The sequence below is a fragment of the Cheilinus undulatus genome, linkage group 4, assembly GCF_018320785.1.
Source record: "Cheilinus undulatus linkage group 4, ASM1832078v1, whole genome shotgun sequence".
In the NCBI taxonomy this organism is placed as follows: domain Eukaryota; kingdom Metazoa; phylum Chordata; class Actinopteri; order Labriformes; family Labridae; genus Cheilinus; species Cheilinus undulatus.
The window spans coordinates 55,633,195-55,647,671 of NC_054868.1; positions in this window are offsets into that span (position 1 = coordinate 55,633,195).

Consider the following 14,477-nt stretch of genomic DNA (forward strand, 5'->3'; position numbering starts at 1 on the left):
AGAACTTTACTGATCAGAAACATTTAAGCCGGTAGACTTCATCTGGGTCATTAAGAGACAGACTGCAAACATATTCCACAGATGCGGTTGGCTCTCTATCATTTTTCTCTTTATTTTGGCTGATAACTTTATGTGTTGCATGGAAAAATAGGCGAGCCCCCTACTCTCTAGATCAGTGTTACTAAACCCCGCTCAACCAAAGAGCCAAAGTCTTAAAAAATACTTTTGCAAGAGCCACAACCTAAGTGGTGAAAGTGGCAAAAACAGTTTGAAGTAGCAATAACAATAAGTCAAAGGTGGTGAAATGGTCAAAAGCAACAAAAAAAATGGGTGAAAATTGGGAGGAAAAGTAAAAAAAAGGTCAGAAAGTAGCAAAAATGGGTGAGAAAACAAAAAGTGGCAAAACCGTGGTGAAAAAATGGGCAAAAAGCAGTCAGGAGTGGCAAAAAAGAGGAAACAAGTAGTATTTAATGGCATTAGGTAGCTTAAATGGTATACAAGTGTTTAAAGATGGGTGAAAGTCGCAAAAAAAAGTGTCAAAATGGGCAAAAATGTTAGAAAAAAGTGGTATTAAATGGCAAAAGATAGCCTAAATGGGCAAAAATGGGTAAAAAAGTAGGAAAAAAGTGGTGTTCAGTGGCAAAAGGTAGCTCAAATGGGTGAAAATGGGGAGGAAAAAAACGGTTAACATGGGGAAAAAGTGGTATTAAATGGCAAAAGGTAGATTAAATGGGATACAATTGGAAAAATGTTGAAAAATGGTGAAAAGGTTTCCTTTTTTAAGTTTTTCTGGGGGAATAATATTTAAAATGAAGACATGAAAGAGCCTCAGTTGCGTATCTCTGCTCTAGATTCTCCGTGCGAGAGCTCAGGTGCATCCATGCAGGTCGCCTGAAAGCTCTGACCTGTTTAAATGCAAACTAACTGAAAATCAACACGAGTCCCTCACTGCCGGTCTGAAACGGCCTTTACCTGCAAATTCCACATACTCCGCTTGTGCTGCACCCTGGTTGTGCAGAGCGACCTCACAGAAGAGATCCTGAGTTCACACAGGAAGAGGATGTACAGCAGATTATTCTGCCTTTCTGGACACATTATTCCATGATTGTATTGTTTCTACCAAGGATGAGTACATTTGGAAGTTAAAAGGTTTTCTACAAAGGGAGGGGTGGGTTCCTGTGAAATTCTGTGGTTTTCCTGTCCAAGTAGACTTTTCTTCAGTAGTAATCATTATAATCAATGAAGATCTAGAAGCCACGCTCAGCCCCTTTCTTCCTCTCTCTCCATCACTATCAGTTTTACCAATCAGCTGATCTCTTTCTCAGGGGTTACCCCTGATCGCTCCTTCTCCTCCCCCCTCCTCCTGCCCCCCCCCATCAGCTGCTACGTAACGTGGAAATCCATCATTGTGTGTAAAGAAGCAGCTCGTGCATGCTGCACTGCCATTACCATACACACAAACACTCAGGGTGGGGGTGCTCGGTCCAGGAGGGGTGTTTTAGGGTGGGGGGGGTGGGGGGCTCTAATTCACTGATTCACATGCAGACAGTATTTCTTGGAGGAGGGTGTGGCAGGTGGGTGCGGTCTGGCTTTTTTATTCCACGGATGCTGGATGGTGGCGGTGATGGTCGTGGGATGGGGGTTGCCGCGGCTGCCGGGGTCAGGCCTGTGTGTCCTGGGAAAGTTGGGTTCTCCATTTAAATCTGCACATGTTGCGGCCTTCTGGTGGCTGCGTGAATGCGCACGGTGACAGATGGCCCCGGCCCATAACTATAGAGTCCGAGCAGCACGGTCCCCTGAGGGAGAGAGAGAGAGAGAGAGTGAGAGAGAGAGGAGGAGAGAGAGGGTGCAGGGAGGAAGAGGAGAATGTAGCACTCAGCTGATCCCATCAAAAAGAGGGATGAGAAAAAGAGGAAAGGCTGAGATCAGAAGGAGGGTTGGTGTTTGTTTTTATCAGGGCTGTCAAACAATGAAAATTTTAATCACAATTAATCTCACATCTTTCTGTAGTTAATCGTGATTAATTGCAGCCTCTTTAAAACTCCAGTATTTGACATTTAGAAGAGTTGTTTCATCTTAAACTCGGGGTAGCTGACTGACCTGAGCCTAACCACAGAAAAAAGAGCTTGTTCTGGATCCTAAAGGAAATAAATGAGCAGTAAAAATGTTTGAAGACCTTTGACCTGTGCGCTGAGCTGTCTCTGAGTTTTAAAGGTAAATGTCGTGGATTATTTTACAGACGCTGATGTGGAAATATCATCTGGTTGCAATCTTTATTCCAATATTGCATTAAAATTTGATATGCCACATTTTTTGAGGTACCTTATGGTGTATACTTGTCAACAGATCATTTTGCATTACAACCAATACAATTCTACAATCCCAAAAAAGTTGGGACGCTGTGTAAAATGTCAATAAAAACAGAAATCAATGACTATAAATCTCACAAACCCATATTTGATTCACAATAGAGCATGAACCACACCTCTGATGTTAAACTGAGACATTTTACCATTTCATGAAGAATGTATTTATGTAACACATATGAAATATTTATGAATAAATATGGGATTTTTACTTAAACATATAACAAAAGGTTAGAGAGAGGGCTGGTGGTTCGGCTCTGGAGCTTGGTGAAAATTAATTGACAGAGACAGATAGTTATATTGATAATAAAATAGTTAAATTTAGGCCAACTGTATTGAAAATTATAATAGTTCAACAAAAAACACTTCATTTAAAATCAAGGAAAAACCAGACACAAAAATAACACAAAATTACAAACTACATATAAAATTTCCCTCTGATAAATTTCAACTTCAACGTAACCAAATATCACAATTCTTCCCTTTTAACAAAAATAGATTTATTTCTTCAACACACTCAAACAACTTCACATTCAACGACAAAAAAACTTCAGTTTAAGACCGATGAATGAATAACCACGGGTACATTAATTCACTTTTCAAATTTTTTCAATAAAAAAAGATCTTAAATCAAATCAAGCTCTACCTATGTTTCACTATCAATAAATAAATGTCTACAGAGTCCGTTTAAAGGGTTTTTCAACTAAAAATAAAGGGCTAAGGGTTCGGCCTACCACACCAGGAAAAAGGGGGCTCAGGCTTGAGGCCACACAGAGACCAAACAATATACTGCCGTTTCATTTTGAAAAAGTTTTCTGTAAAGACTGAGTAGACACGGAACCGCTGAAAACGTCTGAAAACGCTGTAGTGCATCTGCCAAGCCTGTATGTGGCGCTGTAACGCTGCCATGGAAATGCACCAGAGGAGAAGAAGATCACAGAAAACTGACACAAACTTTCTTCTAGTTTCCCTTCTGGATGTTCTCCATGTTGGATTTAAGAACATCTGGTCTTCGGTAGAGATTCTTTCTGTCTTCTGTTTTAAACAAAAAAAAGCAGGTAAACAAAACACTCCTGTCTGACTGAAAGAGTTGTTACGGTACAAGAACATCTGGTGTGTGTGTTTCACGGCTGCAGTAAAGGAGCATCAGATTTTACTGTAAAAGCCAGAACAAGCTCAGTAGCTTCTGCAGCACCAACACAAATCTGTCATCCACCATTGTTGTTTTGGCCGGACCCGCGCAGGCGCCTAATAGAGCTACTCTGTGTGTGACGTAACCATTTCAAGAAAGACGTGGTTGGCCGTCCACACGGAGACGAAACGGTAGTGGTTTACGGATTTGTGCACTCTGGGAACTGTTTTCAAAAAGTGTCGTTTACTGTCATCCAAACCGCCGTTTCCGTGTGGATGAAACGCCGATACGACAAAAAACTTTTGTTCTCTCCTGAATTCATCTCTGTGTGGACTTAGTAGGAAACCAGGCGCCATGAAACAACCATAAATATGTACAGATTTTCAATCAAATCTATTTTTTTTAAAGATTTATCTTTGGGCTTTTAGTTCCTTTATTAGACAGAGGAGGACAGTGGACAAAGTTGGAGATGGGACGAGAGTGGGGAGAGACATGCGGCAAAGGACCACAGGCTGGATTTGAACCCGGGCCACCCACGTACACGGGTCACGCCTTAGACCACAAGGCCATCTGCACGCCTGTAAAATCCAAAATGTTTGCAACTTTGGTTCAGTTTGTTTGAAAACATTCAAACTTTCTATTAGTCATTCGGTTTCCAGACGTCTAATTTAGAGTCTCTGAACTGACGTTTTAAAAAAACCAACCTGGACATTTCTAAACTAAAAACATCGCTAAATAGTCATTTTATTGTCAAAAGGATCTACAGTTTTATCTAGTTTAGAAGGCTCTGCTGGATAGAAACCTTCATATGGATAAATACATTTATGACAATGTGTACTGAATGCAATAAAATTAGTTCAAAAGTGAAAAGTCCTTAGTAGCATGAGTCTGACTGTGAGGATGCTATAGCTTTAGTCTATAAAGGAGGGGGCTGGGGTGGAGGAGGTGGAACTTTAGTCTATAAAGGAGGAGGCTGGGGTGGAGGAGGTGGAGCTTTAGTCTATAAAGGAGGAGGCTGGGGTGGAGGAGGTGGAACTTTAGTCTATAAAGGAGGGGGCTGGGGTGGAGGAGGTGGAACTTTAGTCTATAAAGGAGGAGGCTGGGGTGGAGGAGGTGGAACTTTAGTCTATAAAGGAGGAGGCTGGGGTGGAGGAGGTGGAACTTTAGTCTATAAAGGAGGGGGCTGGGGTGGAGGAGGTGGAACTTTAGTCTATAAAGGAGGAGGCTGGGGTGGAGGAGGTGGAACTTTAGTCTATAAAGGAGGAGGCTGGGGTGGAGGAGGTGGAACTTTAGTCTATAAAGGAGGAGGCTGGGGTGGAGGAAGTGAGCTCTAGTCTATAAAGGAGGAGGCTGGGGGGGAGGAGAGGAAGCTTTGCTAGCAGAAGGAGTGTGGAGCATCAGCATCGATGCAAACAGGGATTAGTGAGAAGTGTGTCATATTTAGATACAGCTCTGAGGACGAGCTGTGATTGGGATCAGCTGGCTGTTTGACCACCATATTCAGCATGAACTGACGCTAAACCCTTGAAGCTAACATATCACAGCCCTGAAAACATAATTTACAACTGAAACATAATGATCTTTTTAGACAAGAATAAAACTGAGATTTTATTTAGGCTAATAAGGTTAATCTGCAAAGGGTCAATAACACAGCAGGGTCTAAAGGAAACGTTTTCAAAGGGCAGAGTCTCGCAGAGGTAAAGATGGGCAGAGGTTCATCAATCTGTGAAAAAAATTAGTCTAAAAAGATTTCACAAAAATCTTCCTCAATATAAAACGTCCAAAATATGATAAAGATTCAGAGAATCTGGAGAAATCTCTGAGAGCAAGGGACAAGGCTGAAGGGGCCCTCAGGGGCCACTGCATTAAAAACAGGCATGATTCTGTAGTGAAATCACTGCATGGGCTCAGGAACATTCCAGAAATCATCGTCTGTCAACACAGTTGGCCGTGCCATCCACCAATGACAGTTAAAGCTGGATGATGGAGAGAAGAAGCCATATGTGACCAGGATCCAGAACCACCGTGATCCGTCTTCTCTGGACCAAAGCTCATTTAACATGGACTGAGGAAACATGGAAAACTGTTCTGTGGTCAGAGGAAAGATGGAAAACTGTTCTGTGGTCAGAGGAAAGATGGAAAACTGTTCTGTGGTCAGAGGAAACCTTGGACGCCGTGTCCTGTGGACTAAAGAGGATTTGGAGCATCCAGCTTGTTCTCCTGGCTCAGGTCTAAAGCCTGCATCTCTGATGGGATGGGGTTGCATTAGTGCCTATGTGGGCAGCTCTAACATCTGGAGAGGAACTATCAATGCTGAACAGTAGAGGGAGCTTTACAGCAGTGAAACTCAACGTGTGGCACTTTTATGGCAGTTTAAAATATTATTCCCCTAGAAAACCTTGAAAAGAAAACTTTTTTGCCATTTTCACCATTTTTGCCACTTTTTGCCCATTTAAGCTACATTTTGCATTAAATACCACTTGTTTCCTATTTGTATTCCCCATTTTTAACTTCTTTTTGAAACTTTTAGCCCATTTTTGCCTTTATTTTTACTTTTTTGGCCACTTTTCATCAAATTAGCTACCTCTAGTCATTTAATACAACTGGTTTCCTATATACCCCAACTTTTGCCTCTTCTTTTTTCCAAATTTTGCCTTTTTTCACCATTTTTGCCCATTTTTTTTTTTTACCCATTTAAGCTACCATTTGCCAATAAATACCACTTGTTTCCTTTTTTTGCCCATTTTACCAATCTTGACTGCTTTTTTTTCCCATTTAAGTCACTTTTCACTCATTTCTTTGCCACACTTTTGTCACTTTTGGACCATTCTTTTCTACCTTTAATTCATTTTTTTCACTTTTCACCCATTTTTGCTGCTTTTTGACCGTATTTGCCACCTTTAACTAATTTTTATTGCTACTTGAAGCAGTTTTGCCACTTTTCACTGCTTGGATTGTGGCTCTTGCAAAGGCATTTTTCAACAGTTTGGCTGTTGGTTGAGTAACACTGCTTTAGAGCTACATATGCTCCCATCCAGACAACGTCTCTGTCAGGGACGGCTGCCACTATTTCAGCAACAATGCTAAACTACATACCACATCCATCACAACAGCATGGCTTCACAGGAGAAGAACCATGATCCTGAACTGGTCTGCCTGCAGTCCAGACCTTTCACCAATGGAAAACATTTTTCATTGACAGATTTTTCTGTTTTTAATGTCAGATGTCATCCTGTTTTCTTCTTATTTACCGATGTTGAAAATGAACTCACAGGCTCATTAATGGAGGAGGGGGGCCACATGTGGCCCTGGGGCTGCTGGTTGCCCACCCCTGATCTACATGCATGTGTGTGTGTGTGTTATAAAGGGGGGAAGGATGGGGGTCTTAATCCCAAACTCTAAATTGAGTTAATGTATTTGCCTGGTCTGCAAACTCCAATAGGAGGCCCCGGGTCCCCAAAGATCCTGATTAGGTGTCTAGTTTATCAGATGTTGGAGGAGGAGGAGGAGGAGGAGGAGGGAGGCTGTACATGAGGAGAATAGCAGCATTGTATGTTCTCTGTGTGTGTGGACGGGGTTTATGGGTTTTGGGGTTTTGTGCCAGCTCTGTGGGAACAGCTCTGCCCGATGTCTCCATTGACAGAGCGGGAAAATCTCTGTTGTTTCTGTCTGACTCTTCATTAATCCTGTTAACAGCGATGACAGCGGCTGCTGAAAGATGGCCGCCTCACCAGACACGCCACATAGAATGTTCCACAAATCTGTGGGAGATTTGTCAGATCCATCAGGGCAACACTCCACAGACGCTGTTTGAGAAGGAGCGGACCTTCAGAAAAATAATAGGAGGTCGATTAGACGTTTGTTCTCTTCCACATTAATCAGAGCATAAAAACATGATGTTTAGGCAAAAGAGAGAAAAATGTGAGCTTGACAGGCAGCGGAACAGCAGAAACATCCTTCCACCACTAAAATCTCTCAGTCTGCTCCTCTTTTTAAACGGAAACGTTCTGATCAAACTGCTGCTGTAGCTGCGTCCATGATCACCTCTTCACCGGCCGCCATTGTTCACAGACTTACAGTCACTTCAACTAGACCACGCCCATAGTTAACGCCTTTTTCTCCTTAAATGATGCTGATTGGTCTGGTCGAAGATGGATCCACCTGATGACCGACATGGACTCTGGACAGTCTGACAGCCTCGGGCGTGGGGTTTGCACCCCCATACCCTGAAACTACATTGCACATAAACGCCTATAAATGACAGATCAGTGCAGGGGTAGTACTCCTGGCGCTGCAGCCGTTAGACAAGCTGCACTTTACATGAAAGCGATGGGTTAAAGCCCTGGGCACCCTCGTTGGAGGACATCCCTGTGCAGTGATCAGGTAGGTTGAACGCTGAGGTGTCGTCGCCCAGTTCCCATCTGGTTTCAGCCCTACTTGAGGTGGTCTTGCAGGGTCAGGAAGTCAGGCTCCTGACCGTTTACCTGTGATATCTAGGGAGCTGACTAGGCTTGGGATTGCCAGTGCTGCCTTGTCTGAGGTGAGGCGGCCTGGCACTGGCGAGACTATTGTGGGGAGAAAAACCTACTACTGGTTCAGCTACCACTACTGGTGGACGCCACGCTGAGAGGGTGGCACTGGCAGTTGGCCGGCTGGCCCTCTTGATGCCAGAGGAAAGGCCTGTCAGTGAGCGTCTACTGAACGTGAGACCAGCCCCTTCATTGGGCCCAGTCACGTTCGCCACAGTCCAACAGTGGTGAGGGACCTCTGTAAAGGAGCAATCTACACCAGACTCCACTTGGAGATAGATTTGGTCCCCAGGGGGGACACCTTGGGGACAGGGGGGGGCTATGTGTTGGTCCACATGGCTCTGGACAGCGAGATGAAAGCTTTGCCAGCAGTTGGGACCTGAGGAATGCTGGATCGGGCCTCCAGAGACCTGATTCACTGCACAGACCAAGATCTGGACTAAGATCGGTGTTTTTGCTCCACATATGTGGTTTGGTTGGTCTTGGTTTCACTCTGTAATTATTGCAAACAGACTAACAAACTCTACATGGCAAACCTACGAGATAGCTCAGTTGCATGTCTCTGTAGTTTACTCTGATTGGCTCGTTGGCCGACGGGCGTCTGATGTCACACGTTAAATAATGCACATAGCTGTGTTTAAAAAAATGGATGAAATAGTCGATGAGTCCTGACTGAAATGTTTTTTTTTTTCTTATAGTGCATGACTTTTTCAGCTAAAAAAATGTCAGGCACTGGTAGAGCAGGCACCCCTGCACAGAGGATAGAGTCTTCCACCCACTGGTCATGAGACCTGTTTCTGGTCTCGCTGCAGTTTGGTCCCCTTAATTGCTGTCATTCTCCAGCTAAGCTATCCAAATCATGGCAAAAGCCTCCAGGTTCTCTCCTGTCAATAAGGCTGGATGAAACAAAAGAAGAGTAAATACTGTTTATTCTGACTGAACTGACTGAAATGAAAATGTAGAATTACTCTGGTTTACATGTGACTTGTAAAGAGCTGCAGCTTTCTGCTGTGTTTTTAACTCTAATGATTTCTTTGACATTTAGTGGGTCAGAAAGAATCAGACACATCATCTTCTATTCTGTCATTCTCTGAATTCAAAATCCAGTCTTTATGTGTTCCAGCTCCCTCAGGAGTCTGCACAGAGACAGCATGGAGATTATGTGTCAGTGTGTGGGAGGCAGAATGTGTTACCAGGCGTTGAACGGCACCAAAAACACCAGCAAGTGGGAGTGAGACCGTACGCCTCAGCAACACAAAAAACAAGACTTCTTTTCACGCCATGGAGCTCCACAACGTTTCTGTTAACTGTCCATCTAAACGTCCTAAAGTCCTCTAACTGTCCATCTAACTGGACCAGTCTCTGGGTCTATCAGGGTCCATTCTCTGGGTTTATCAGGGTCCATTCTCTGGGTCTATCAGGGTCCATTCTCTGGGTCTATCAGGGTCCATTCTCTGGGTCTATCAGGGTACATTCTCTGGGTCTATCAGGGTGCATTCTCTGGGTTTATCAGGGTCCATTCTCTGGGTCTATCAGGGTCCATTCTCTGGGTCTATCAGGGTCCATTCTCTGGGTCTATCAGGGTACATTCTCTGGGTTTATCAGGGTACATTCTCTGGGTCTATCAGGGTCCATTCTCTGGGTTTATCAGGGTCCATTCTCTGGGTTTATTAGGGTCCATTCTCTGGGTCTATCAGGGTCCATTCTCTGGGTCTATCAGGGTCCATTCTCTGGGTCTATCAGGGGCCATTCTCTGGGTTTATCAGGGTCTATTCTCTGGGTCTATCAGGGTCCGTTCTCTGACTTATCAGGGTCCATTCTCTGTGTCTATCAGGGTCCATTCTCTGGGTCTATCAGGGTCCATTCTCTGGGTCTATCAGGGTCCATTCTCTGGGTTTATCAGGGGCCATTCTCTGGGTCTATCAGGGTCCATTCTCTGGGTCTATCAGGGTCCATTCTCTGGGTCTATCAGGGTCCATTCTCTGGGCCTATCAGGGTCCATATTCTGGGTCTATCAGGGTCCAGTCTCTGGGTTTATCAGGGTCCATTCTCTGGGTTTATCAGGGTCCATTCTCTGGGTTTATCAGGGGCCATTCTCTGGGTTTATCAGGGGCCATTCTCTGGGTTTATCAGGGGCCATTCTCTGGGTTTATCAGGGGCCATTCTCTGGGTTTATCAGGGGCCATTCTCTGGGTTTATCAGGGGCCATTCTCTGGGTTTATCAGGGGCCATTCTCTGGGTTTATCAGGGTCCATTCTCTGGGTTTATCAGGGGCTCTGTGTCAGGCCTGACATCCCAGCTGCCCAAATATTCACAGATATGTTTCAGCCAGTTTTAATGGTCAGCTTACATCTTCAGACATGTTTACTCAGCTCAGCCATGTTTGCGTTTTGCATTAAGAGAAGCAGCTTAATAGAGAGGAAATATAGAAAGAGGGAGCAGGGGGAGACATGCACCTGGCAGCAGCAGGACTTGGATCCTGGGACCAGTATATTTGAAGACTTCACCTAGTCTAACATCTCAGTGTTATTTGAAAACCTTAAATGCTCCATCTCATGTGACTCCTGTCCCAAATAAAAGCGTGTTTTTTTTTCACAAACTGAACTAAATTCTCATTTTCAGGCCCTAGCCAGCACTAAAGTTGGGGGTTGGGGTCTATGTATTCCTAAACACTGATCTTTTTACAGTTTCTTTCCTCATTAAACATCATTTCACATGTGCTAGTTCATAACACAATCATTAATGGAAGGAGAATCACAGACGTGCTGATTGTCAGAATTACTGATCGTTGTCATTAAGAAGGGGGTGTGTTTTCATTTATTTAAAAAATTTCTAGAACTCCGACCCCCCCGTCCCCCGGTCCCCCGGTCCCCCTGTCCCCACCCGGCTGCAGGCTTGATTTTACCATTGGGCAATGCTAGAATTTGCCTGAGGCCTTTTTCTCCAAGGGGCCTCGAGGTGTGGGCAGGGGTGTGCATCAAATCAGAAATAATTCTGATTATTAAGATAAGTATTAAAAAGGTAAAATAACAGGTTAATAAAATCCCATCAAAATAAAGTTTGTTTGTTTAAAAGCTTAGAAGGAAGGACCCGTGGACCATCTACTGGGTTCAAACCCCCAAAGAGAGCAGATGCTAAAATGCCATTACAAAGCAGCAAACAGGTATTTGAAGCTGCTGGTGCCTCTGGAGTCCCACCAACCTCAAGGTGTAGGATCCTCCAGAGGCTTGCAGTCGTGTATAAACCTACTATTCAGCCCCCCCAACCAATGCTCACAAGCAGAAACGGTTGCAGTGGGCCCAGAAATACATGAAGACTCATTTTCAAACAGTCTTGTTGACTGATGAGTGCCATGTAACCCTGGATGGTCCAGATGGAGGAGTAGTGGATGGTTGGTGGATGGCCACCATGTCCCAACAAGGCTGTGATGTCAGCAAGGAGGGGGCGGAGTCACGTTCTGGGCCGGATTCATGAGGAGAGAGCTGGTAGGCCCCTTTAGGGTCCCTGAAGGTGTGAAAATGACCTCGACAAAGTATCTAGAGTTTCTGACTGACCACTTTCTTCCATGGTACAAAAAGAGAACCGTGCCTTCTGTAGCAAAATTTTCTTCATGCATGACAATGAACCATCTCATGCTGCATAGAATTCCTCTGTGTCATTGGCTGCTATGGGCATAAAAGGAGAGAAACTCATGGTGTGGCCCCCATCCTCCCCTGACCTTTAACCCTACTGAGAACCTTTGGAGCATCCTCAAGCTAAAGATCTATGAGGGTGGGAGGCAGTTCACATCAGAACAGCAGCTCTGGGAGGATATTCTGACATCCTGCAAAGAAATTCAAACAGAAACTCTCCAAAAACTCACAAGTTCAATGGATGCAGAATAGTGAAGGTGATATCAGAGAACAACCGTGCAAAGCAGATGGATTTGCCAGTTTCCGTGTTTCTCTCTGGCCAATCCATCTTGCAAAGCTCCTGTCTGAACTGTGTGGGCCGGTTAGAAAGTGACAGGACCAATCAGCGATGAGGGGCAGTACTTTTGGGCGGAGTCGTGACGTAAGCAAGCAGCAAAAACCACGAAAATCGTGTACTGACATGTCTACCGTCGCCATGGTTACCGTTATGCAGTTCTCTATGGATTTTACTCCTCGGTAGCGGCTACGTCACGTGTTTTGTTGCTCCGATTGGCCCGTAAAGATGTGACAGACAGAACGTTCATCCAATCACCCTCCAAGTTTCTTTTCAAAGGCTCTGCCCTTTCCTAAACGCTGTTTATTGAAGCTTTCCCAGATGGATGTGTAACAAATCCATCTGGCGTGTCAGGGTAGTCAGAGAAGGCTCCTGTGTTAACATGGAACTTGGCCTGTTGAGATGTTTTTGATTGAGATAACTTTGATTTCAGTAAATATGACCTCCTAATTATATCTTATTGCAAATCACATGTGCCATCATATTGAACTGTGTGTATTGTTCTATATGGCATTTATGGCGTCTATTGTATCTTTCTGTATAGAGATTCGTTAACTCGTTGTTTTACCACACAGTAAGCCACCATTTCAGTCTACAGGGCTCTACCTGACTATCATTAATGCAGACATGCTGGGTCTTTCTTCAGGGCTTGGACCTTGTGTTGGGGGCTACGGGTCCTTCCTAGGGACATTTTCAGATAAGGAAAATCTATTTTAGATTTTTTAATTCACTCTTTGTCCCTTATTTACATTCAAAACACACATCTTAATCACTGAGAGTAATTTAGGATGGCTGCCATGTCTGATGCAGGGTTAGGGTTTCCTATAATGATGATATCTTGAGGCCCTCGGAGCCTTTGGCCCCAGGCTCTTTGCCCCGTGGTGAAACTGTCTGTGCTCATATTGCTTTCACCTTGAGCCTGGAAATGACAGAAACCCCCACTTAGAATAAAAGCTCAGGCTAAGATATATAATATATGCTAATTTATATAATGCATGTTTGTAAAGACAGCCTGATAGATGAGAACCATGAATTTATCTGATTCATTCTCCTCTGATGTTGGTTTGTGATGTTTTCATCTGCTCCCAGCCTGTCTCTCTCCATGTGATGATTCATGCTGCATCTCCTCCCCCAGGCCCCACATGTGACAGGGTTCCACCACCAGGGGGCGCTCATCCTCCACATCACCTCTGCAGACAGTCTTCCATTAGGAATTCTACTTTCTATGGCAGGAACTCCTAAAATACACAGTCTGACTCCATCTGACACCCTTACTGCTCCTTGGTGTTACATAATTATTAGATTATGACACTGAACACCAAAATAATCATTTATTGTTGTTTTTGGTGAACTAAATATCCAGGGGGACTAACCAGAACCTCTTTAGTGAGCAGTGGAAGGACCCTGATGTCTTAGGTGTGCCTTTAGAAAATCCATCAGTAAAAGAGTAAAAATAAATAAATAAATAAATAAATAAATAAAGATGGTATTGCTGTAGGGAAATACAGAGCTTAACAAATGTATCAGACCACCTGTCATATCTGTCTCAGAGACCATCCAGCATCATGAAGTGCTTTAATGTGGACTCTTTCATTTTCAGTCAGCTCTCCACGTTTTACCATTTTGAACAGGAATGAGGAATTTCAAACTGAATTCACCCAATTTTGAGCCGACTCACTGGGCTTCTCTGAGAAGTCAGAAATGAATCAAGCATAACATTCAACCACTAAAACTCATTGTTCTGTTCAGGAATGACAGTAAATAACTATAATCTGACACATTCATCAGAAATATTAATGTGCTTTACTATTTTTTCTTTTTTTGTAAATCAGTAAATGTGAAAATTCATGGATAACAATAATAATTCTACTTTAGCATTAAAATATCATTTGGGTTAAAGAGCTTCTACATATTGGTGTATTAACCATTGCAGAAACATGAAAAATGATTTTGGTAATTACCAATGCTGTTAATGTAGGACAGCTGTGGCAGAAACCTGACTGTGGTTAGGGTTAGGATGCTCTAATACATTTGTTAAGAACTGTATATGGGATAATTAGATGGTAAATAAAAGGTAAATTATGAAGGACATTAATACCATCATTAAAGGTTTAAATAATAAAAAAAAAAAATAATTAAATGTCTTCACAAGAGCCACAATCTAAGTGTGAAAAGTGGCAAAAACTGATTAAAGTGGCAATAAAAATAAGTTAAGTTGGTAAATGATATTCAAACCGCAGCAAAAAAAGGGCAAAATAGGCTTGTAATGGCAAAAGTGGTCAAAAAATGGCAAAAATGAGTGAAAAGTGACTTAAATGGTCCAAAAGCAGCAGAAAAAAGGTGGGAGACTTGGATAAAAAGCAGCAAAGAGTAGCAAACATCTGACAAAATGGGAAAAAGTGGCATTTAATGGCAAAAGTCAGCTTAAATGGACAAAAAATGAAAAAAATTGTCATAAAGCGCCAAAAAATACTGGGAGAAAGT